Here is a 25,805-nt window from a genome sequence, read left to right as displayed (position 1 = left end):
AAGGGCACTTGATGTAATGAACACTGGATGTTATATGCAACTGATAAATCACTAAACTCTACCTCTGAAACTAATAATATACTCTGTTAATTAAATTGATTTTAAACAAATAAAAAATAAATGTATAAATTAAATATAGAGCTTATCACAGATTATCTTTTTTAAATGCTACAAATACTTTCCCAGTTTTGCCATTTCTCTTTTACCTTTGTTTTTGGTATTTTCATTGTATAGAGTTATATATTTTTACATAATCAAGTCTGATAATTATTTCCTTTATTAATACTGAATTTTGCTTCATATAAATCTTTTCCAATGTCTTCCTCTAGAGTTATCGCTGTTTTATTTTTTATGTGGTAAATCATTAATTCTTCTGGATTTTTTACACACACACACACACACACACACACACACACACACATAGTGTGAATCTAACCTATTCTCCCCAAATGAATAACCAGTAATGTCAACACCATTTATTCAACCATTTCCCAGAGGTAAGAATTAATACATTTAATATACATTAAATTGTCATATACTTGGGTCTGTTTCTGGACTCTTTATTTCAATATCTTTTTTATTATTCCTGATCTCTACCACACTTTTAATTACTATAATTTAAGTGATTCTATTGGCTAGAAATTAAGTGCATACTATAGTAAAATCCAAATAACAATGACTTAAACAAAAAGTTTATTTCCTTCTCATTAAAAATTAATAGGAAGAGGCTGGCAATCCAGGGCTGGTATGGTAGCAGCTGCCTGTTTTGTTCTACTATCCTAGAAAAATCCTTCCATCCTCAAGGCTACTTCACATTTCAAAATGGCTACCATAGCTATCCTGCTTACATTCCAGGAAATAGTTAAGGAGGAAAGAGGATGTTCTCCTTCTTTCTTTTAAGGAGTCCTCCTCTCCTGAGTCCCTTTTAACTTACATACACAGTAGTGCTCACTTCGGCAGCACATATACACATATAGCTTGTTGGCCAGAATTTAGTATTGATGGATACACACAGTATTATAGAATGCTAAGCAAAATCATCTTTAGCAGAGTGACACACAGTTCACTAGTTAATTTAGTTAATCCTATTCTCAAAACTCTGATAACTGCTTCTAAATGATAAAAGAATAAGTGTTCTACTTGTGTATATGTTCAAAATTTTTCTCTTTCAGCAAAATATCTCAAAACAGTATAAAGGAGTTGACTAAACACAGAACTATTTAATATTTGTTCAATTAAAAAAAAGAAGGAAATGGCAAAAAAAAATGCATATTATCTATATTATGGCTAAAGCATGTGGTGAAAAATGTTGAAAATAACTAAGGCAACTCAGCAGGATTGGTTGATGATCAGAGGATATGGCAACTATTAAAGCAATAGGCACCAGCCAAAAGATACACTGCTCTGCCCCTGTTGATTACAACACAGGCAAAGTAATGTTGCTAAGATTATGCAACAAGCAATTAGTTCAAATTAACATTGTATTCAAAAGCATTTTATTCAGTCTTCTTCCAGTTTCTACTTTGAAAAAGCAACCAAGTCTACTGGCAGAGGCTCTTGAACACTTAAGAACGCAAATACTCCATAAACACTTTCTCCTTGCCAAACCAAACAAATTCAGTTGAACTAAATAATCAGCCAGCTGCTTGCCATTGCCTGTACTGTGGGGGGAGATGAAAAAGAGACGAATAATTATTACTTTCTCCATTGAACCATCCCAATTAGTTTTAAGGTTTTGGCATTGAGCACTGCAAACTGTTCCTTGGGGATAGGTAAATTAAGTGTATTTGGAATTTTGCTACATCCAAGCAGACAAGTCACCCATATTGGTTTGCTAGGGTTACTGTAACAGAGTACCAGATTGTGGCCTAAACAACAGAAATTTATTTTCTCACATTTCTGGAGGCTAGAAGTCCAAGCTCAAGGTGTCAGCAGGGTTGGTTCCTACTGAGAGTCATAAGGAAAGGCTCTGCTCCAGCCCTCCCTCCTTGGCTTGTAGCCATCTTCTCCCCGTGTTTTCACATCATCTTCAGTCTGTCCAAGTCCTGTCCCAATTTCCTCTTATAACGACACCAGTAATTAGACTGGGGCCCATCCTGATTACCTCATTTTAGCTTAATCACCTCCATAAAGGCCCCATCTCCAATTACAGTTACATTTTGAGGTCCTGGGCATTAGGGCTTCAACATATAAAAAGGAAGTCAGGAAACATGATTCAGCCCATGATGCAGTTTATTCAGCTGTAATAAATTGGGGTTGTAGCAAGTAATCTCACTCTCTTTGCTTGTTCTAGAGGTATCTAAATATTATCCATTTATTCATAAACTGAATAGATTGAATGTGTACTATGTCATAGATGCTAGGTTTACAAAGCTGAATATGACATAGTCCCTGGCTTGAAGGATTCATAGTCCACTAGGGGAGACAAGTTAAATCTAAAACATAGCAAGATTAAGTGCCCTTTAATCCCTTACTAAATAAAGCAAGGCAAATCAGGGTATAAGCACAAAAAAATAAAAACAAATGTTATGAGGAAATGGGGAGGAATGCAAAAGAAAGCCCAATGTAAACTTTACCTTGCAAACTTTTGCTATCATTTGCCACTTTTTCTTCTCTCTTTCCCCAAAATTATAGCATACAGAAATACACTTTCCAAAGCACAGCTCTACTTTAATTTCTTTAATGCTTTTTCCATTCTAAGTGGCAGTTTTCCCTGTTCTAATGTTGGGAACAAAAGGAAAAGAGAAATGTTAAGAGAACCAAATTCCAGTTGACTTGTGGGTTGAGTTGATGTCTTAGAGTGAGTCACTGCCCTTCTGTAAACTGGAATGAAACTCTCAACCATTAATAAAGTCTGCCAATAGAGGCTCAGAAGTTCAATTCGAAAATGATGGGGGCAAAGGGAGCGTGCAATGAAAAAATACAAGTAAACACAATGAAGGTAATGTGTAGTAGTCGAGCCATAATAATAAAAGCAACAGATCTTGACAGTACTATAAAATTCTGCTTAATTAGTCTCAGTCAGAAACCTAATGGATCTTATTAAGATAGTTGTTTACCTTGATTTAAAAATTATAGGATGCAAATCTGCAATAAATAGTTCAGTATGATCATGCTGATTCATACTAACTGGGGTAGCAGTGAATTTGTTTCAGCAGAGGTTGAATTATACATTTTTAAGTTTTCAATAATATTAAGTTTTATATGAGTTTAACAAAATGTAACTTAGATGTTGCTTTGCAACTGATTATGAAACTAAAAGTAGTACAACAAAAATTTCTATCTTGGTTCCTCCCCAAGTACTTCAAAGTACTGTAAGAATGTTTAGAATCCCTAAAGTAGTTTAAGCATTTCTTTTCAATTATGCATTATTTCTGAAGAAAGGATTTATAGCAGAAAATTAAACATCCGTTTGGACCCTTTCACCAATAACCAATTCTTGACCGATGGAATCTAAGTGCCATAAATCACATTATATAACTATGAACTCTGGAGCTTTACAATCTGTTGACATGGAAAGTATCTACCCTGATTACATCAGTGACCAGCTCAACACCATTTCCATGAAGAGGCTGGCCTTCCTGAGGTGCAACCTAAAACATACACCTGTGTAGCATATTTCTCATAGTGAAAAGAACAAGTTTTACCCTTACTTTTCCTGATGTCACCTTTCTTGGCCAGTTCTTCCTTTCCTCTCAACCTATCATATTATGGATAAAAAAAGCACTTTATCTTCCCAAAGAAAGGGACTTGTTAAAAATTAAATGTTACACATATGGTAGAGAAGCTTATTGAAAGGAATTCTTTTGGGGTGCCTGAGTGACTCCGTTGGTTAAGCGTCTGCTTTTGGCTCAGATCACAATCCCAGGGTCCTTGGTTAGAGCCTCATATCTGCTCCCTGGTCAACAGGGAGCCTGCTTCTCCCTTTGCCTTTGCCCCTCTTCCCTACTTCTTCTCTCACAATCTCTCTCTCTGAAACAGATAAATAAAATCTTAAAAAAAAAAAAAAAAAAAGGAGTGGCATCTGGGTGGCTCAGCTGGTTAAATGTCTGCCTTCAGCTCAGGTCATGATCTTGGGGTTCTGGGATCTAGCTCTGCGTGGGGGTCCTTGCTTGGCAAGAAGTCTGCTCCTCCTACTCCCTCTGCTTCTGCCTCTACCTGGTGCTCCCACTGCTTGTGCGCTCTCTCTCTCTCACTCTTTCTGTCAAAGAAATATATGAAATCTTTTTTTAGAAAAGGGAATCCGGAGCGCCTGGGTGGCTCAGTGGGTTAAGCCGCTGCCTTCGGCTCAGGTCATGATCTCAGGGTCCTGGGATCGAGTCCCACATCGGGCTCTCTGCTCAGCGGGGAGCCTGCTTCCCTCTCTCTCTCTCTGCCTGCCTCTCTGTCTACTGGTGATTTCTCTCTGTCAAATAAATAAATAAAATCTTTAAAAAAATAAGTAAATAAAAATAAAAAATAAAAAAGGGAATCTTTTTATAAAACATTTTAAATACAAAATGCAGTTAACACAAATTATAGCAACATAGCTAAAATTTCTCTTCCACTTCTTTCTACTTGGAGAGTAATCATACCTTACAGTCCTTTTGCACAACTTCCCCTCTAGTGCTTTTAACACACCTCAACAAACAAAAAAAGCAACATGGCACAACAAACAGTCCAAAACACTTGTGCTCATTTTCAGCAAATTACTTAAACTTTCCAATCTCAATCTCTCCACTGTGAAAAGTAGTGATAATGTCTGCATCACAGGAATGTTTTAGGGATTAAAAATAATACAAATAAAGCACACCATAGAGGCTCAATAATCATAGCTCTAATTATTACTAACAAAGGATTTATCAATTGGACAACTGAGAATGCATTTCAGAAGCTTACAGTTCCTAAGAGGGGAGATTGCAGGGCTGTGGATAGAAGGAAGGCTTCATTATATTCTAATGCTCTCCAGTTACTTTCATCTTTATTTATTCTTCACTGATTAACTTTTGATTTAGTAGCCTAATCTCTTGCCACTGCCTCCAATTATTTCACCATCAATTTATTCCTTATCCCCTTTACAGTGTGTATTTGGTTCTCATCCATACTTTCCATCACTTAGAAATGACAAATCTGGGGCACCTGGGTGGCTCAGTGGGTTAAAGCCTCTGCCTTCAGCTCAGGTCATGATCTCAGAGTCCTGAGATTAAGCCCCACTATGGGCTCTCTGCTCAGCAGGGCCCCTCTCTCTCTGCCTACTTGCGATCTCTGTCTGTCAAATAAATAAATAAAATCTTTAAAAAAAATAATAAATGACAAATCTATTGGGTTTTTTTTTTCCCTCAACATTCTTTCTCTTTAACCTTGCCACAAGCATCTTCCTTTCCAAAACTCTAAGAAGACTTCACTGTCCTCAATATTCTGGTTCTATCACCCACATAACCATTCTGAGTTTCTCTACTTCTTGAACAGTCCATTTGATATGCACATTTCTATCTCCCCTACTTAGACACTTCTCTCTCCAACTCATTTCTAGGATATTTCCACTTTCCCTTCCATTCCCTTATCAGGACCCACTTGAAGGTTCATAATTTCCCAAAAGAGTCTCTCCCTCTTCTACACTACTAAAGTATACACTGCTTGGTGCTACTCCATGCACCACAGTAATATCTATGGATTAACAAATCAGCAAGAACATTGAAATTTTAGTTCAAAAGGGAATATATAAACCTGGCACGTTTAAAGAGGTCAGACTGGCAACTTCTCATAGCCCCATGGACAGAGGTGGGGAGTACATGATGTGTACATGATCACAACCAATATCCTAAACTAAATGAATCCTTTACATTTGAAAGGGAAAGAAAACCCAGGCAAGCTCAAAAAGATTCAAATAGAGTTTATAAGGAGCACTTGGGTGGCTCAGTTAAGCATCTGCCTTTGGCTCAGGTCATGACCCCAAGGTCCTGGGATCAAGCCCCATGTTCCTTCTCAGCAGGGAGTCTGCTTATCCCCCTCCCTCTGCCCTTCCCCATGGTTCCCACTCTCTCTCTCTCTCTCTCTCTCTCTCTCTCAAATAAATTTTTAAAAATCATTTTTTTTTTAAATAGAGTTTATAACTGCTAGCCCAATTTAAGCACCTTTAGGGCTTACATTATTCTCTCAAATTTCCAAGCCTAAACATCATTCTATAAAAGAGTAAACATAAATCTTCCAATAGATGAAGCCTCAAATAATCTTCATAGTACAGTTTAAGTCAAGTACAAATAACTGAATGAATCCTTATGCATTTGTATGAGAAAGCAACTAATATTCAACAGTTCATCAAAAGACTCTTTGTTCAGAAAAACAAACACCAAACAAATACCACTTAACATTTACTACTAAAAGGCTATCCTGATGCAAGCCTCAATAATGACAAATATTTAAACTAAAATGGAGAAGTACTATTTCCACAATTTCTGGAAATTTTATCTGTGTTGCACTTAACATTCTTTACAAGGTACAAACTAGATTCAGGAATGCAAATTGATCTTGAATCCCCAATAAATTAAAATGTAAATTATATAAAGTACATTATACAATTATCATCCTATTCCCATTCTGGAACTTTCTACCATAACCATACTTGGATGTATTTGTTAGAAAACAGCAAAAGATATGATATCACAAAAAACGGACTAGTAAAAATTATGACAAGTTTACCAAAAACTGAAATTAATTAGGCAAAAAGGAAAACAATAAGACACTCAAAATAATTAAATAATAATTTAATTAAATTAATTAAATTAAATTAATAAAAAAATAAATTAAATTCCTTATTCTCAGTAACTGAGAATAAAGAAAGAATATGATGAGGAAAAAATTAGGGTACTAAAAACATGAGCATCAGACAGGACTTTAGCTTAAACTCTCTACCCCTAACTAGTTGCTGAACTTGAACAAGTATTTTCACCACTGCGAGTCTCAGTTTCTTTATCTATAGACTAAGGATAATAATATATCTCACAAACCTGTGCAAAGATTAAATGAAATTAATTATACAAAGTACTTAGAAAGTAGCACATATGAAAGTCTCAAAAATTGTATTCAATCCAAAATGCCTAGTCATTTTTACAGCTAAATTATTTCAGACCTTAAGGAAGAGATTAATTGCCAGAGCATACAAAAGATGGAAAGACTCTCTCTCTCTCTCTCTCTCATTTATTTTTCTATAACTTTTTTATTACATTATGTTAGTCACCATACAGTTCTCTCTCTCTTTTAAAGATTTATTATGTATTTGAGAGAGAGAGAATGCATGGAGGGAAGGGATAGAGGGTGAGGGAGAGAATCTCCAGTAGACTTCCTGCATAGTGGGAAGCCATATTTGGAGCTCAATCTCATCACCCTGAGATCATGACCTAAGCTGAAATCAAGAGTCAGAAGCTCAGGGCACCTGGGTGGCTCAGTGGGTTAAAGCCTCTGCCATCGGTTCAGGTCATGGTCTCAGAGTCCTGGGATGGAGCCCCACATTGGGCTCTCTGCTCGGCAGGGAGCCTGCTTCCCCCTCTCTCTACCTGCCTCTATGCCTATGTGTCATTATGTCATCTCTGTCTGTCAAATAAATAAATAAAATCTTTAAAAAAAAAAAAAGAGAGAGATTCAGAAGCTTAACTGACTGAGCCACTCAGATGCCCCTCCCTCTTATTATTTTGCAAAGCTAGTACATTCAGAAACCGAAACCTGAAAAAGGTAATGTAAGAGGAATAGTAAAGATAACCTCACAAAGCAATCAAACCTAGCACTACTCTAAAGAAGTATGCTTTTATCAAGTTGTTTTTACAAAGACAACTGTCTTTACAAAGACAGCAAATGTTTGGTGAAATCTATTAGGAAGTCTTCCAACATAATTCATCAACCAATAGGTAAAAGAAGAAAAACTATATGATCATCTCAATGTATATCAATGAAGGTATGTGATTATTATCTTTTTCCAGTTAAATCTCAATTCTGAAAAGGAGTTAAGGAAGACTAATTTCTTAACATGCTAAAAAAAAAGAAGAAGAAAAAAGTTTTCAGAAAGAATACACAACTGTGAGACACTGAAGGCATTCTCACTCAAAGGAGAAATAAGCCAAAGATGCTCACTATTCACTAATAAAATTTAACATTACTCTAGACATTTTTTTTCATTTTTTTCAAAGATTTTATTTACTTATTTGACAGACAGAGATCACAAGTAGGCAGAGAAACAGGAAGAGAGAGAGGGAGAAGCAGGCTCCCTGCTGAGCAGAGAGCCCAATGTGGGGCTCCATCCCAGGACCCTGGGATCATGACCTAAGCTGAAAGCAGAGGCTTTAACCCACTGAGCCACCTAGGCACCCTACTCTAGACATTTAATGTAAAGCAAGAAATAAGGATTAAATATTGGCAAGACAAAATTATCATCATTTACAAATGCTGTAACTGCTGTATTACAAAATCCAATAGAAACCTAAGAATTAAGGGGCACCTGGGTGACTCAGTCAGTTGAGCATCCAACTCTTGACTTCAACTCAGGTCATGATCTCAGGGTCCTGGGATTAACTCAGCAGGGAGTCTGCCTCAGATTTGCTCCCTCTCCTCTGCTCCTCATCCCCATACTGGTGTTTGCTCTCTCTCTCTCTCTCAAATAAATAAATTTAAATCTTTTTTAAAAACTGTAAGAATTAATAATTTCATAAAATGACTAGTTAGGAAATAATACACATAAATAACCAACTTTTATATCTTGCATTGGAAAGATGCAATCCTCTTTAAAATACAATGAAAAAGGATTCCATTGGCAAAAGCAAGTTTTAAAAAATAAAAAAATTACTTTAAAAAGAGGAAGAACCACATGAAGAAAACTATAAAACACAGAGTCTTTTAAAAATGACTGGGAGCATCTGGCTGGCTTAGTCAGTAGAGCATGTGAATTTTGGTCTCAGAATCGTAAGTTCAAGCCCCACATTGGGGGTAGAGTTTAGTTAATAAAAAAACAAGAAAATAATTTTTTTAAATGACTTGAAGAAATGATGAAAATATTGTAAAGATATCACATCTACCTCAAAAAAGTTAATTTGAAATCCCACTGGGGTTTTTTGAGATCTTAATAAATTGAATTAAAGGCAATTTGAAAAAAGAAATATATGAGAAATGCTAAAAATGTTTTGAGAAAGATAATAGGAATTCCCACAGCCATACAGTAAGGTACATTAAAAAGTTACGATAAAGTAAGACTGTTTGAAATTACTGGAACAAAAAATAAACAGCCCCAAGAAGTAGAATAGAAAGCCTAGGGAAAAAAAAAAAAAATATATATATATATATATATGCCACTAATAATTAATGAGATTTTAAAATATAGAAAATACAGTTTTTCATGTCAAAAACATCAAAAACTTTTTTAATTCATAGTGCTGAAAATGGAGAATTGTCAGTATTCTCATGCATACCCAAAAAAATGGATATTAACCCTTTCTGGAAAAGGTTGGAAATGGATATTAACCCTTTCTGGAAAGCAATCTATTACTATTTATTAAAAATAATTAAAATATGCATACCTTTTGATCTCAGAATTTATCCTAAGGAAATAAAGATACAGACAATGATTAATCTATCAAGCTAACTGCTACACTATTCATTCAAAATTATTGGAAAGAGCTTAAATTTTCAACACCTGAAATAAATGATAGTAAATCCATATTCTGGAATATTAACAATAGATTTAAAATGATGCTTTTCCATAAAAGAATATTTTATTGACTCAGATAAGCATTTATTCAATTAAGTGGGAAAAAGCTAGTAACAAAACAGCATATACAAAAAAAAAAGCAAAAACATAGTATATACACTATGGTTTCTTTTTTTTTAACACAAAAATGTAAATACCCATTAAAAAGAACTTATAAAGATATTCACTAATGTGTTAATATTATCTCTGGGTAGAGGCATTATAAATGTTATTATCATGTATGCATCCCTAAGTTTTCCAAATTTCCTACAGTTATTATATCTTACATTAGTAATTACGAAAACAAAGAATGTTTACAAAACTGCTATCACTATAGTAACAATTGTATCTAAAATCATGCTAACATTGATATCCCCGCTCTTTTAGGCTGCACAAAAATTAGGGATGTCTAGGTCAGATCATACTTTGATACTCTAATCATAGTGAAAGAAATTTTCAGAACTTTAAAAATCAGACAAAAGTTTTTGCTCCATTTTATTTATGATCAAGTACAATGTACAATATTTAGAATTAACAATTCTGCTTTCAGCCCCCTGCCAGAGGTAAAAATCAAAAGGGAGGAATGAGCCCTAGACATCAGAACTGGTAGAGTTCAACTTTTAAATATATCCAAATACTGAGCCAGAAATAATAAAGAGAGAGAGAGAGAGAAAAGAGAAGGGAGGGAGGGAGGAAGGGAGGGAGGAAGGGGGAGGAAGGAGGGGGGAAGGAAAGGAGAGGGGGGAGGGGAGGGGAAATATAAATATTACCTTTCTCAGGATAGAAAGTATGGGCCTTTGACAACTTCTAATCACAACCCTTCATAGTCTCATTTGGGAGACAGAGCAATGATTTTACCCTCCAATGTATTTAAAGCATATATCCAAAGGGCAAACAAACAGGATTTCTTCTGAGGATAAAGATGATTTTTAAACGTTAAATATTCTCTTTCCTCAGTGCAGATATGCAGCCTAACTCCAACAGGACCAAAAACACTCTGGCAGTACTTGGCTCACCATATAAGCAATAGTCAAACTGTTAATTCCATCTGCTCCCCTCCAAAAAAATGACAAAGCCTTACATGGTGGTGCCAGGGGTCCCAAGCTCCATTTAAGGAGTTTTCCAGAGCAGCATCCATTTCCACAATATTAAGATGCTCTCTAGTTTTTTTGAGTACTCAAAAAATCAGTCTTGATACTACATGACGACGATGTGGATGCTGATAACAAAGAAATGTGCTATCTTTAACATCATATTCTAATTGCTTCCAAATTGTCTTCCTTTGTTATTTACCAAAGCTCTGAGTGTCATCCATTTCCATCTCCTCAAGGATTTAGTTCCTGTAAATATCTCATCTTCCCTAAATCTCTTACTTCTCACTTTCTTTATGCATGTAAAGAAACAAACGTAACACTCCTTCAACTTTTATCCCTCTTCAGTGGTTTTCAACCTTGCCTGCACGTTGCAATTACCCAGGGAACTTTAATATACCTGTGCAACTAGTCTATAGTAACAAAAAGTAGAGCAGTGGTTTCCTGAGGATGAGAGGGAGAAATTACAAATAGACACAAGGAAGCTTTTGGAGGTGATAGATATGTTCATTATTTTGATTGTGGTGATAGTTTTAGAAATGAAAACCTATGTCAAACATTAAACTGCACACTTTAAATATGTGTAGTTTATTACATGCCAATTATATTACAACAAAGCTGTTGAAATAAATATAACGCTTGGGTTCCACCTCAACCCTAAATTGGGATGGGCTTTCCCCTGGAAATGAAGATTTTTTTTTTTAAGATTTTATTTATTTATTTGACAGAGAGATCACAAGTAGACAGAGAGGCAGGCAGAGAGAGGGAGAGAGGGAAGCAGGCTCCCTGCTGAGCAGAGAGCCGGATGCGGGCCTCGATCCCAGGACCCTGAGATCATGACCTGAGCCGAAGGCAGCGGCTTAACCCACTGAGCCACCCAGGCGCCCGAAATGAAGATTTTTAAAAGCTCCCCAGATAATTGTAAATGTGCAGCTATGAATGAGAACCACTGCTCTATAGCAATCATTCTCTTCCTTCTTCAGCTTTCTTGAAATACTTCACTCAAGTATGTCTATTTTATCATCACCCATTCCTTCTCAATCTTCCCAAGACTGCTTTCTGAACCACTACTCAGTCAAAAACTGTACTTGTTAAAGTCACCTATGGAATCCTGACCAATTCCCTGGTCCCTGGAGTCCTCTCCTTACTTGACACCTCTTTACAGCATTCAAAATTGTTGATCCATTCCCCCTCTATTTGAAATTCTCTCCTTCCTTAGCACCTTTTTTGATGTTCCCCCTACCTTTCTAACTATTACTCTTCTCTTTCCACTATTCCTCTACCCATTTCTGCTTTTTATCAGTCTGTAGTCCAGCTGCTGCTTTGATCATACGAAAAGCTTTCTCTGAATCATTTCAATATAACCAAATCAATACAGCTTCAATTCAACCCCCAATCTGCCCTGTAATCCTGATTTCCTTTGTAAATTCCACGCCCATGGATCCAACTGCCAATTGACATCTTGACCTGAATGCTCCACAGCTTCCTCAAATTCAAAAAAAACCGCAAATAGAACTTAAACCATCTTCCCTCACTTCCAGTTACTAGAACCAAGTAAAATCCTCAGAGTCCTGACTTCTCCTTTCTTTACAAAGGTGACAAAACCTATCAGATTCTTCCTCACTGTGTCAGGGTAAGAGTTTCAAACAAAAATTCATTAAATGGCTTCTTACTCATTGCCCTCAATCCAATCCCTATAGCCAAGGAAACCATGCCCTGGTCTACCATCCTCACTATTCTCATCTTCCACTGTTTCCTTATCTAACCCCTGCATTCAGGTCATGTTAATGTCAATGTCATTGGCAATGACTTCTCCAAACTGCCATAGTTTCTCATGCCTTTTTGCCTTCTCACTTATTCTCCTCTTGGAAAGTTACTGACCTCCTACACTTGGCTAAATTATATTTCAAACTGCACTGTGTGCTCCGGACTCCCCCTACATCCAAACTGATGTAGCTATCTCCTACTCTGCTCCCTTACTACACTAGGCATATCTCAATTCACATTTATCCCATGGTATTATAACTGTTACTTGTTCTGTCTTGTATATCAGAGAGTAAATTTCTTGATGACAAGCATTATGACATCCATTTCTGCCCTAGAACATATTCAGCCTGGGGCAGTGTAAAATAAATATATGTTTGACATAATTTCAATTCTTTACAAAACGTAAACTTGATACCCCCAAAATGGTACTGAAACTATGGAATCCTGACCAATTTTTCAAAGATTTTAAATATTCATTATAAAATAAATATCATGCAACAGGATCCTGAACAAGACAGTTGACTAAAAGATATGTTTAAACTCCGTCAAAACACCACCACTCTAAGAAATACAACCAAGATTATATTTCATAAAATAGAAACACAACAAAGAAAGTATAGCAAGAATAACATACTGACCTAACCAACACCTTATCCGGGTATCTATATCCAAGTACTGTTAATGTTGATAATTAAGAGGTTTTATAGTCCCTCTACAATAAAAATTATAGTAAATCAAAAAGAGAATAAAATAAGCCAAATCCAGAATTTTTTAATCTAAATATGTGATGGTTTTCCCCTTAGCCACTTTATTTATTTTTTGAATAAATGACTTTAAAGCTACTATTGGCCAGGCAGATCTTAAAATTTTTTTTTCTTGCGTTTCCCTGCGCTTCAAAAAAAAAAAAAAAAAAAAAAAATGGTGTTTGGGACCAATATTCATCTTGTAAACCTTAAAATGTATTAGCCCAAAGAAAAGATGCTTAGAAACTGGAGGGAGGGCCAGCCAGTCCGTGGGTGTTAGGAGAATGTTCTTACGGAAAACAACCCTCCTGGGTCTATCACATTGACTCAAGGTTACACCGATCCTAATGACTCTATGCAGATAAGATTTTAAAAGCTGAAAACCTCAAACTGTCAAGTGTTACACGAACCAAAGATGTGGCATATCAGCTCCCAAAAGTACTGTGTGACCCAAAGGACAAATAATTTGTAAAAGGACAGCTTGGTCCTACTGCCTCTCGTAAGGTGTCTGAAATTAGTAGCTGCCTGTTGGAACAAACTCCCCCTACCTGAAGAGCGGAGACGCTGCCGGGCGTGTGATAGCGTTTTTACCAGAGACTCGATCCTGTGCAGTATGAAACCACTAGGGCAAAATTCAAATCTTTCAGGAACGCCTGAACTTAGGGGTACAGAGCATAGTTGTGCACGTTGAAGGGCGGATACGCAGTTTTGCTGAAGCCTGCAAACTTGGGGTCTTTTAAAGCAACCATTTTCAGACAAACCCCCGACGATTCCCGAGCACGTTAAAAAAATCAACCTCGGGAGAGGAATAACTCCTAGACGGGAGCAAGTGCTGAAGAGGGGATCTCCAGTGTAATGACCAAGGAAGGAATCGTAGCTGCTTTCTGAATCTCACCGCCCTGGGAGACACACCAAGGACCCAGGCGAACGCTGCTTTTAAAGATGGGGCGGCGGGTGGGGGGGGGGGGGTCGACGGTGACCATTTTGGTCACTAGACTAGACACACGGAGAGCGGTAACCTCCCTGAAGTGGGAGAGGCCAGGCCGGAGCATCAGCCGCGACGGGATGGGGGTGCCCCACCCCCCGGCGGCGGGTCTGGCCCAAGCGGCTGCACCCTGGGCACGCCCCGAGTCTGGACTGCTTCTTGCCGGGAAAGAGAAAGACCCGAGTCCACGCTTACAAAGCTGCCGCCGCCCAGTCAGCAAACGGGCTGAGCCCAACTTCGGGGCAAGCAGCCGCCGGCCGCAGCCCACTCACCCGACCCCGCTGCTCCGGCTCCTCCGACGTCTCTAGCGCCCAGTGCCTTCTCGCGCCCACTCGCGGCGCCTCGCGAGGGAGCCGTTACCCCCAACGAAGGCGCCGCCCCGGGGACAAAGTCCCGGTCCCCTCCCCGCCGCCGCCTCGCCCCGGCTCCTCCCTGACAAAAAAGTTATCCGTTGCCGGCCGCCCTGGGGGCCCGGCGTGGGTCGCTCGGTCGGACTCACCAGAACGGCTACCCGAGCTCCACCTCCAGAATCTCGACTTGTCTGGCTCGCAGCGACAGCGACAGCGGCTGCTCCGCTTTCTCCTGAGTAGCAGCACCACCTGCCCCCCTTCTTCCTAACAGAACGGGTCCCAGCGAGCCATCTTCCCCCTCAGCTCACTGACTGACAAGCCAGCCCCGAGAGCCGCCAGGGCCGCCAGCCACTCTGACAGGCACGGCGAGAGACCCGTCTCCAGGCAGCCAACCACCACCGCCCCACTCCGGTTCGGCCTATCGCCGTGTCCTGAGGCGGGACCAGGACAACTTCTTTACCAATGAGAATCTTCCTCTGCTAGGCCTGGGGCGGAGCCATGAGGTGGGAGGGAGGGCGACTTAGATGGGCGTGTTCTGAGCACTGGGCGTGGTCGGGGTGCCAAAGAGAAAATGATTGACGGTAGGATTTGCAGCAAGGCTAGTGAGAGTGATCAACTCGGGTCTCTCACACCCAGAGCCAATCGGATTTATAGCCCTCTCAGAAGAAAATAAGCCTTTCGGAGTGATGTTAACCCTAATCACGGAAGATAAACTAACACATTTTAATTTCTTGGTCGGGAGGATTTACTTCCCATTAATTCGAGTCACAAGAATTTATTAAAATCTTATCAAATACCAAGAGGGAAAAAAATGTATGCTTTTGCAAAATGGTCTTTAAAATTCTTCCCACCTTATTACACATTGCTTTTGGCCTTGACCTCAAAAAAGTCAAGCACAATTCCCCAACTTTCTCTCCAAGTGCTATTTTTCTCCATATTCCCTCCCCACCCTTATTCCAAACACATACTAAATATTTTGCGTGGCTACCAGAACCCGAGCACATGTGAACCAGCTCCTACATATATGGATCCTCTTTTTGACCTTGTCAACTCTTCCTATCACATCCCTCTCAAGTGAAGTCAGAATTAATTAGAAGAGAAATGGACTTCAACCTGGAAGACAGGAAGTCATTCTGGGTTTATACCACAGAGAGGAAGGACTTTAAAGCAAGCACCGAATGATCTTTTTAAGCATGCCAAATACACGAATAACAAGCACATAAATAAGAAAATACTTGATATCAAACAGGCATCAAGCAAACAATTTCAGGTAACCATTAGGGCAGTCAGCATCTCCTTTCCAAGAGCATAGCCAAATTTATAAGCAAATAACAAAATATAGTGATAGGGCAATAAAACTAGGTTTAATGAGCAACGGAAACACAAAGGAAGAAATTATTATGTTTGGGAAGGTCAAAGAATTTCACAAGGAAGGTAATGTTTGAGTTGGATCTTAAAAGGTAAATAGGAGTTTGCCAGAAAAGAAACTCAAACGGCATTTTAGTAAAAAGGAACAGCAAGTTCAAAGGCATCAAATTGTAAAAGGGCACTTAGGTGTTGGGGAACACTGAGAAAGTAGGTAGGACTGAAGGTAAGTAGCAGCCAAAAAGGTAAAAGCAAAAAGTTGAGATGAGTTTTTAAAAGGCCTCATGAACTACACTTCTAAGTGTAGTTATATACTAAGGTATTTAGAAGAGCACCATTCAACAGAGCTTTCTGTAGTGATGGAAATGATTTGTATTTGTTTTGTCCAATATGACAGCCACTAGCCACTTACCTATGGCACAGTTAGGAGGAACTTTTTTTTTTTTTTTTTTAAGAAAGACAGACTGCCACCTGCCACACCTCATTTGGATGTGTCTGGAGTAAGTTTGACTACCTTGCCTTCTCCTATAAATGGACCTTGAGAGCTTGTTTGTAGGTTCTAACAGGGGAGCACAGCTACTGAAAGAATGATCTTCCTCTCTCAGTGCAAGTTGTCCTCTTTGACCTACATTCGGCTTTGAGAGGGGAAGAGGACACCCACCCAGGAAGAGAGATCAGCCAAATTAACCCTAGCAATCAATGGGATGACAGATGTCATAGCCAGATTGTTCTGACATTAGGAACTCCCTTTTTCTTATCTGGGTGTGAATCACTCCCATATTGGACATCTCAGGTTTAGACCTCATTCTGTAGGCAATAAGGGACAAACAGAAGCTTTTAATGATGCAGACAATTCAATCAGCTTTCTTCTAAAGAGTGAGAATCCTAAAGACAGTGTATAGAGTGTCTATTCTCTTTGAGGGGAATCTTGACAAATCAAACGTAGGCTGCTGGCAGAATAATTTAGGTCACCTGGGCCAGAGCCTGGCCAGGGGAAGTGTTGGCCCAAAGGAATAGGGACAGGAAGATTCAGAAAGTACATTATACTCTAACATCTTAGAGAACACAATGGGTCAAAACCTGAGAAACTGAATTTTGCTAAGTCCTGGCAGAATAGGGAGTAGAAGAGTTAGGAGACAAAGGGGGAAAGGAAGCCAAAGGGTCATGTAGAGTAAAAAATAGGAAGAGAGCAAGAATGAGCAGGATACAAGTATACAATTAGTTTTACTGGCCACTAGCCATGTGACTGGTGCATTGGCTTGATTTAAGGAGTCAAAGAGTCTGACATTAGAAAAGCACAGTAGGACCAGAGCAAGACTCCAGGAGAAACAAAGGCCTGAACCACACTGGTGGAAGTGAGAATGGAAGGAAGGGAAAAATATCAATTGACTTCCTACACTGTGCAAAACCTTCAGCTCGTCAAAGATACAAAGTAATGCTAGAAGCTTACAGTGTAAGTAGCTGGATAACAAACATAAAAAAGTGAGAATAATCTATTTAACACAGTAGAAGAGAAGACACAAAGCAGAACACGACTGATGCATTATTTAGATTATTTTCTAGGAAATAACTGCTTTGTGAGTTCGGAAGAGGGAGCAAGACCTCTAGTCAAAGGCAGTCAGAAAAGGCTTCATGGAGGAGGCAAAAATTGAGCTTATTTTGAAAAATGGGCAGGAATTTGAATCAGAAAAAAAATGTGTGAGGAGGAGACACTTGGAATGCCTGAAAAAAGGAATAGAAGAAGCAAAGCACAAGAAATGTACGTAGAGCATGGGAAGCTAGATGAGCTGCCTCGCACTCAGCAAGCTGGGGAGGTGAGGGGAGATGATAATAGGAAATTGACCTTGAAGGCAAATGCAAATGTTCAGTCCTTTTTTCTTGCCTAGTGGCTTCTGGTCTGCTCCTTAGAATTGCTTAGGATGCCTTTCAAAAATATCAATGCCCAAACCACACCCACACCAAATAAATCAGAAAACTGGAAGGTGGGGCATGGAAATAGGGATTATTTTAAAAGCTTTCCAAGTAATTCTAACATACCGCCAGAGTTGAGAATAGGGGAATGACATCATATTTTACTCATGCTAAATCAGGACTGCGCATAGGCTCGGCTGAGTAGAGACACAGAGACTGAAAACTGCCTATGTATATTTACATATTTGTTTCCTTTCTGCAAGACAGGAAGCAGTTTTTCCCCTGACTTCACTTCCTGTTTTACAGTGGTGAGATGATATAGAAGACAATTTAAGTTAAGTCTGCCTTCTAAGTCAGAATAAAATTAAAACACAAATTTATGTTTGCAATCCACTCTCCTTTCCACCACAATTTGTGCATATAAAAGTAATTTCCAACAATAACAGTCTGCAGTTAACCATTACACATAACCATTTACATTTTAGCACCGAAGTGCTAAGGAAAATGCCTGAGAAGGTTCTGTTTCAAAAAGGAAATATTTTGAAATTTCTTTATGAAAGTCAGCATATTCCAGACCCTCCCTATCCATCTCTGCTAATCTCTGATATCTGTAGGCACAGTTCTATATTAACTATTAAAATGCATTTACCTTCTTACAAATAAACTTATTAAAATGCCAGTTGAACATTATAAAGCATGAACATTTTCCCCATAATACTAAATTTAAGGAACTTTAAGAAAGACTTAGCTTGGGGCGCCTGGGTGGCTCAGTGGTTTGGGCTGCTGCCTTCGGCTCGGGTCATGATCTCAGGGTCCTGGGATCGAGCCCCGCATCAGGCTCCCTGCTCCGCGGGAAGCCTGCTTCCCTCTCTCTCTCTCTCTCTGCCTGCCTCTCTGCCTACTTGTGATCTCTGTCTGTCAAATAAATAAATAAAATCTTTTAAAAAAAAAAGAAAGAAAGACTTAGCTCAAATATATTTCTATTAGAGTCAGCTGGAAAATAGCTAGGTAACATGACTATTTTTTCCAGTTTTATTGATATATAAATGACACAGAAACTTGTGTAACTTTAAGATGTACAATGTGATGATTTCATATACATATATTGTGAAATGGTTACCACAATAAGGTTAGTTAACACACTCTTCGCCTCACATGATTACCTTTTTTTCTTTTTTTGTGGTGAGACCATCTGAAATCTACTCTCTCAGCAACTTCCAAGACTACAGTACAGTATTGTTAACTACAGTCACCCTACTGTACGTTACAGGACCAGAACTTATTCATGTTACAACTGGGAGTTTGTACCCTTTGACCAACATCTCCCCATTTCCCCAGCCTCAAGCCTTTGACAATCACCAACTGACTCTTTGTTTCTATGCAACATGACTATTTAAAATGGAAGAGTCAGGAGAATTTTGTCTTGGAAAAAAATCCTTGAAAAATATATTATTTTAGTGGTATATTTTAAAAAAAAATTTTTTTTTTGTAACAAACAAGAAGAATGTGCCTAAGAGGCCATTCTGTCCTGCTGGGCCAGATTCCCCTTCTAAGAGAGCTACTCCAGCCAGAACGCCCAGCTGAGGCAGCAGGCTGAGACATGATCTGTGCTCTACAACCCCCTTCAAAGAACCACAGAACCTCAGGCAGCCAGGCCTAAAAGGTGACCTGATAAGAACACTCTGCCCAGTCAGGGATGGTGGCTACCTATGTCCATTCTCTTTCAAGAATTTGAACCAGAAATGTAAAGAGAAAATCAATCACATGATGGGAGCAGAAATTTAAAAGTCAGGTAGAGAAATATACCCTGAGAAGCCCTAAGCAGGGCAAGTTATGAGTAAACTGAAGCCATTAGGCAGAGAAGAAGCATAGAGAGGATGAATTGGTAACAAAGGGACAGTAGAAGTAGAGAGAGAGTAGGATGAGTCACTGTATAAAGATAGGGATCAATGAAGTCCTGCTGTCAAGAGGGCAAGGAGATAACCCATTCTGCAATGAATCACGCTAACTCCCATCTGTGTTCAACATCTGTGAGGTCCCAGCTCTTACCAGAGTCTTTAAGATTCCCATCTGCATCCCCTAAGATATTCTAAGTAAATGGTTGTACCTTTCACTCTTGTATAAGCCAATAAGTAGACTCCCAGAATTGTGGGCCCAGTGAAAGAAGCCAGATCAATTGCATTTTACAAATAGAACTTTATCCTTCAAGGTAGGTTACAAGTTTCTCTAGAAATAGCATCCCAGAAAGAAGAAAACATTCTCCACATTTTTAGAGTCACAAACTGAAACTGAAATTTCGGTATCTTTATAACAGATATTTTGAGGGGAAATGTCTCCTTTCTCTTATCTCTTATTAATAAAGCCAAGCTGGCTCATATTTATGAGAAAGTCAGAGAGGTGGGTAGGGCTGGAAAACCTAATGAGTAGCTGCTATATTCAAGTGACTGGAAATGAAAAACATCTACATAGATCTCCTAAGACATTTTATTAACCAATGTCTTCTAGAAGAATTGTGTTTGGGACATCTTCTTGTGTATGTTATATTTAACATTATGTTAAATTGTGTTTTTTATTTAACATTATGTTAATTATGTTTTTGCAAACATATTTTATGACATGGGAAGGAGACAAAAAATATGATTACAAAACAGCATAGATGACATGATCAGTTTTCAAATGTTCATGTCAGAAGGATATATCAGCTATACAGAAGCATGGGGAAATCATGGGTGAATTTAATTTTCTTCTTCATACATGTTTTTAAATTACCAAATCTTCTACAATAAAACAGGTAGAGTTTATGACAAAAAGAAGAAGGAGGAGAAGAAGAAGGAAAAGAAGTGTACATTATTTTTTAAGATGAATAGGCAGCTGGCTATACACTGCCTATTATTAATTCTGCCTAGGTAAACCTCAGTTAAACATTATTCCCTTTACCTATAGCCAATGCATTATTCAAAACTCTTTAAAGTGCTGTCATAAATTCTGCAGAGAAACTCTTCTTACTGCTGACAAGCAGAAGAGTTCACTAGTATTTAGTATAAAAGCACCAAATGTATGTAGGTTTTTCTCTTCCAAACAGAGACCCAGAGATCAGAAAACACAGGAAAAAATCTGTAGAATACTGTGAGAAACAGTGATAGTCCCCCACTTCTCCCCACCACCACTCCTCCCCAGAGGAGGTGGAAGTGTGTTTTGTCATCTTTGGGTATCCCGCAATAGTAAAATTGCTTGGCCTATAGAGGAACTTCAGAAACACAGGTTAAAGACAAACATGAAAAGTGGTCAGTTTTCTTCCCCAGTCTCAGTTTGGTTTATGAATTATTTTCAGGTTCCATAAACCAAATGGAAACATGATTTCTCCCCTTTCTGACTACTCACTGTATTCATCGGATACAAAGTATTTCAGTCATATTCAATGTAACACTTCGTTGTGTATCACCTTGCATGTTTCCAAAATTGTTTCCCTCTCACCCAGAGAGCAGAAACAGCAATTGGGCCACATGCTTCATTGGTTTCCTTGCCAAGTGGTACCCCAGAAGCAATTCAACAAGCACAAGTACTGGTTGAAGGGTAAATGAATCTGGGAACTTGAAGCCCAGTTGCAAGAAGAGGGATGAAAAAGAATGGCACGAGAAGGCACATCCCCAAAGAGTTTTGCCAGCCCATTCACTCTGGTCTGTAACTCTTGGCTTTAGAGAATCTGATGTATGAGTAATACTTCCATTTTTCAATTTTGTCCTCATGTACTTAGTCATCAGCACCACACCCTGATATTTATGCCAGAAAAAAAAAAATTCCAGTGAGCGAATTCAACATCATCACTGGTGTTCAGCAAGGACAAGCCCAGCACCTGTTTCCTCTACCACCATGTTGCAGTGACCTAGACAGTCATCAAGCTGTTCTTTCTTGATACCTGTTATCCTGGCAAAACCAAGGAACACCTTGTCTGGACTTCTCTGTTCACCTGAGGCAAGTCTTCAATAGAGGCTTGGGATATATGTCCAGTCCCAATTACCCTGTGTTATTTAAATGGTGTTGTCTCCCCCTAAAAACCTCTACCTCTATGGGCTGAATCATGGTACTAATCCCTAAAAATCACTCTTTAGGATTTTTTTTCAAGTTTGAATTTTACCAGGAAGAGAAGTCATCAGAAAATTAGAAAAAATTAATTAACCATGTCCCTTAACAAAAGAAAATGGAGAGGACAGAGGGAAGGATGTAGATATCTGAGCCTGGGACAGTACCTAGGAAGGTGTCCCACTTTGGAGATCATGAGCTGTAAGACAGTGTCAGGAGCTGAAAACAATCAGAGGGACTGATTGCTAAAAGGGTCAAGGAGGGACAGGCTATGTTAACATGGATCAGTCTTCCAGTTCTGTAATTGTATTTTTTCTAATCGAAACATAACATGCTGGTAGAAAAATAGATAAAACAAAATATATGGTTACACTAGCAGATTGTCACAGGTGAACCCTGCAACCACTGAGCCAGGTCAAGACAAAGGATGTTGACAACAGGCATAACTGGGTGACCCTGCTGGTTAAGCAGCTGCTTTCAGCTCATGTCATAATCCCAGGGTCCTGAGGTTGAGCCCCATATCAGGCTCCCTGCTTGGTGGGGAATCTGCTTTTCCCTCTCCCAATGGCCCTCACCCCTGCTCCTGCCCTCAATCGTGGTCTCTCTCTCTCTCTCTCTCTCTCTCTCTCTCTCACACACACACACACACACACACACATGAATAAACAAAAAAACTTTAAAAAAAAGGAGAAAAGGTTGAGAACAATCCAGTTTATATTGGGCCTGCTTCCAATTACCACTCTCTCCCTCCTTTCCGAAGACAACCTCAGTTTTGACTCCTATTGCTTTAATGTATCTATGCCTATTATACTTTATATAAATAGAATAATACAGAATATATACTTTGAGTCTTTTTTCTGTCCATATTACATTTGTGGAGTCCATCCATATTTCTTGTTGTAATTATATTCTTTTTTATTGTTGTATGGTATTCTGCTATATGAATATGTTATAATGTATCTGCAATTCTACAGCTCATGATATTTGGATTGTTTTCAGAGGAGGGCAATTAATTACAAATAAGGCTTCTGGGTATGTTCTTGTACATGACGCTCAGTATACATGTATGTACACTTTTGTGGTATCTATTCAAGAGTGCAATTATTGGGTCTAGGATCAGCATGTGCTATTCTTTACATATTGTCAAGCCACTTTCCAAAGTAATGGTATCATTTACACAGCCATCAGTGAAATACAAAAGTTCTAGTTGCTCCACATGCTTGTCAATATCTCTATTACCAGTCTTTTAAATTCTAGCCATTCCAGGAACACCTGGCGGGGGGGCTGGGCTCAGTCAGTGAAGCATCTGCCTTGGGCTCAGGTCATGATCCTAGGATCCTGAGATCAAGTCCTGCACTGGGCTTCTTGCTCAGTCGGGAGCCTGCTTCTCCCTCTGCCTGCTGCTCCACTTGCTTGTGTTCTCTTTCTCTCTTTCACTCTTTCCAACAAATAAATAAATAAAATTTTTAAAAAACAATTCTAGCTATTCTGGTGGATATGTAAAAGTAGTCTCACTGTGGTTTTAATTTGCCCTTCCCTGATGACTAATGCAGATTTTTCCATGCTCTACAATTTTCAAGCATCCTTGCATGTCTGTTTCATTGCAAATCACTGCTCAGCCACATCCTGATTCAGAATCAACGATCTTTTTTTAATTGAAATATATTTGACGTATAACATACAAATTATGGTATACACCATGTTGACTTGATATATTTACATACTGTAATATAATGACCATTGTAGCTACAATTATTACCTCTATCATGTCACATACTTATCATTTCTTTTTTTGTGGTTAGGATAATTACAATCTAGACTTTTAGCAAGTTTGATGATTATAATACAATATTGTTGTCTATACTCACTCTACGTGCATCAGATCTCCAGGACCTATTTGTCTACTAGTTGCAAGATCAACAATCAGTTATTAAGTCTCTACTGTAAACCAAAGACTACATGTGTTAGTTACCTATGTGTACATGGCCTGAAAGTAGTAGTGAGAAATTCTAGACTAGGTGATTTCTGGTCAATCCTTCTGTTGAACTCCAGTATATTGTCACTAACATTACATTACTGAGATAACACTTCTGGGAGAAGAATCTGCCAACAGAGGCTGGGACAGAGGGATGGGAAAGAGGTTAAGTACAAAGAGGAAAAAACAGATGGATTTTCAAAATTTATAGCTTGAAAACAGTTGAAGGCAGTTTCTCCAACTAAACAACTTAAGCTATCAGTCATAAAATATGATGATGATTAATAGTGGTCTAGATAATACTAGTTCTTTTAAGCAAGGGAAAAGTGAACTTTGACAGGTGTTTGGTCACTGTGAAATAAAAATCTCCCAGAAAGATCTTTCTTTGAAAGACTCATAGACAAAGCATGTTCCCTGAAAACGTAGATGAACCTCTAATAACATGATGTTCTTTGAGGACCAAAGAAAAGTTTACTTGACCTCAAATTCTACCTGACAGAGGTTTTGGGGTTTGTGGGGGTTTTTGTTTTTGTTTTTTTAGGGTTTTTTTCCCCGTATTCCCACTAGCAACAGGAGCTGATGAGAAGCTCTTTTCTGTTTTATAAAGAGGCTGTGAGGGGCGCCTGGGTGGCTCAGTCAGTTAAGTGTCCGGCTCTTAATATTGTCTCAGGTCTTGATCTCTGGGTCATGAGTTCAAGCCCCATACTGAACTCCACCCTGAGTGTGAAGCCTACTTTAAAAGGTGGGGGTAGGGGGGAGGGACTTGCTGCGAATTACCATCCTTTTCCTCTCAACCAAGAAGTGATAGCTAGATGATCTTCCCCCTGCTGCCTCTGTCATGGGTTGACTGGAGTCTATGAAACCCCATTACCCCCATCATGGACTCTACCTGAATGTGGAGACTCTCTAAATGTGGAAGCAGTGGCCAGGGATGAGAATATGGGGAGAGTATTTGAGAAGAGTAACACGTTAAAAAACTAAGTTACAACTCTGGACAGTTAGACAAAGCTTTGTTTAGTAGACTCCTTTTGAAATCTCACTGAAAGGGAAACCATAAAGGACAGATGGGCTTTGACTGAACAAAGGGCCAAGCACAATCTGAAATGCTAGGCCACATTCAAGGAAGTCACACTCAAGGTGCAGGTGGAAGGCTGGGGGAGGGAAAGACCAGCTCCTGGCTAAGCTGGGAACTAGCTCAGGACAATAGGCAAAAAAGAATCTTGGATAAAGGAGTGGGCACCAGGTAACTCTAAGGCAAAGATCAACCATTTCTCAATTTCCCTGAGGCTGACCCTAAAGTATTAAAACCTGAAGTGCCCTGTTGTTCCCTGGGAGGCCAAAGCCACCACTGAACCTAATAATAGATGCAACCTTTCAACCACATTGATTATCCATTCAGACTGTCACACAACACACCTGTGGTACATTTGGAAGAATCAAGTTGACCTCTGCTGGTGAGCTAGGTTTTTTTCTTTTCCATCCAGATGGCCTGAAGAGATGTAGCTGGGCATGAATATAATCATATTTTCATTCCTGTGTCTTGTGCACCTTATTCAGATGGATAGCCCAGCGTTGGTGACATATGTCTGCCTGGAAAAGAAATCCTATTTTTCCTTCTCTAAAAGACACAGGAGATGTGAGAAACTGAATTTTGAGACAGAAGTACGATAATGAGTAGACACAGAGGGTCTGAAATATGTAAGTGGGAGAATGAAAAACGCATTACTAACCTAGAAGTCACGATCAGGCAGAAACCCCTACATTGATCTCAAAAGATGTGTGACTTTGAATAATCTTTATAGTTCTTGGTTTTCTCGACTACAAAATAA

The 25,805-nt window shown here is 38.9% G+C and overlaps 1 protein-coding gene across 3 annotated transcripts in view; it reads right to left on the bottom strand.

Moving 5' to 3' along the window:
- HYCC1 (hyccin PI4KA lipid kinase complex subunit 1) overlaps positions 1–14,990 on the bottom strand; it is a 98,825-nt gene extending 83,835 nt beyond the window's left edge. For all 3 annotated transcript variants that reach the window (XM_059396728.1, XM_059396727.1, XM_059396729.1), the window contains exon 1: positions 14,795–14,990. The gene's annotated coding sequence lies outside the window, so the exon portion shown is untranslated. The remainder of the gene's footprint in view (positions 1–14,794) is intronic.
- Between the last annotated feature and the right edge of the window lie 10,815 nt (positions 14,991–25,805).

This window comes from Mustela nigripes, chromosome 4 (assembly GCF_022355385.1).
Source record: "Mustela nigripes isolate SB6536 chromosome 4, MUSNIG.SB6536, whole genome shotgun sequence".
Taxonomy (NCBI): domain Eukaryota; kingdom Metazoa; phylum Chordata; class Mammalia; order Carnivora; family Mustelidae; genus Mustela; species Mustela nigripes.
This window is presented reverse-complemented; position numbering and strand designations above follow the sequence as displayed.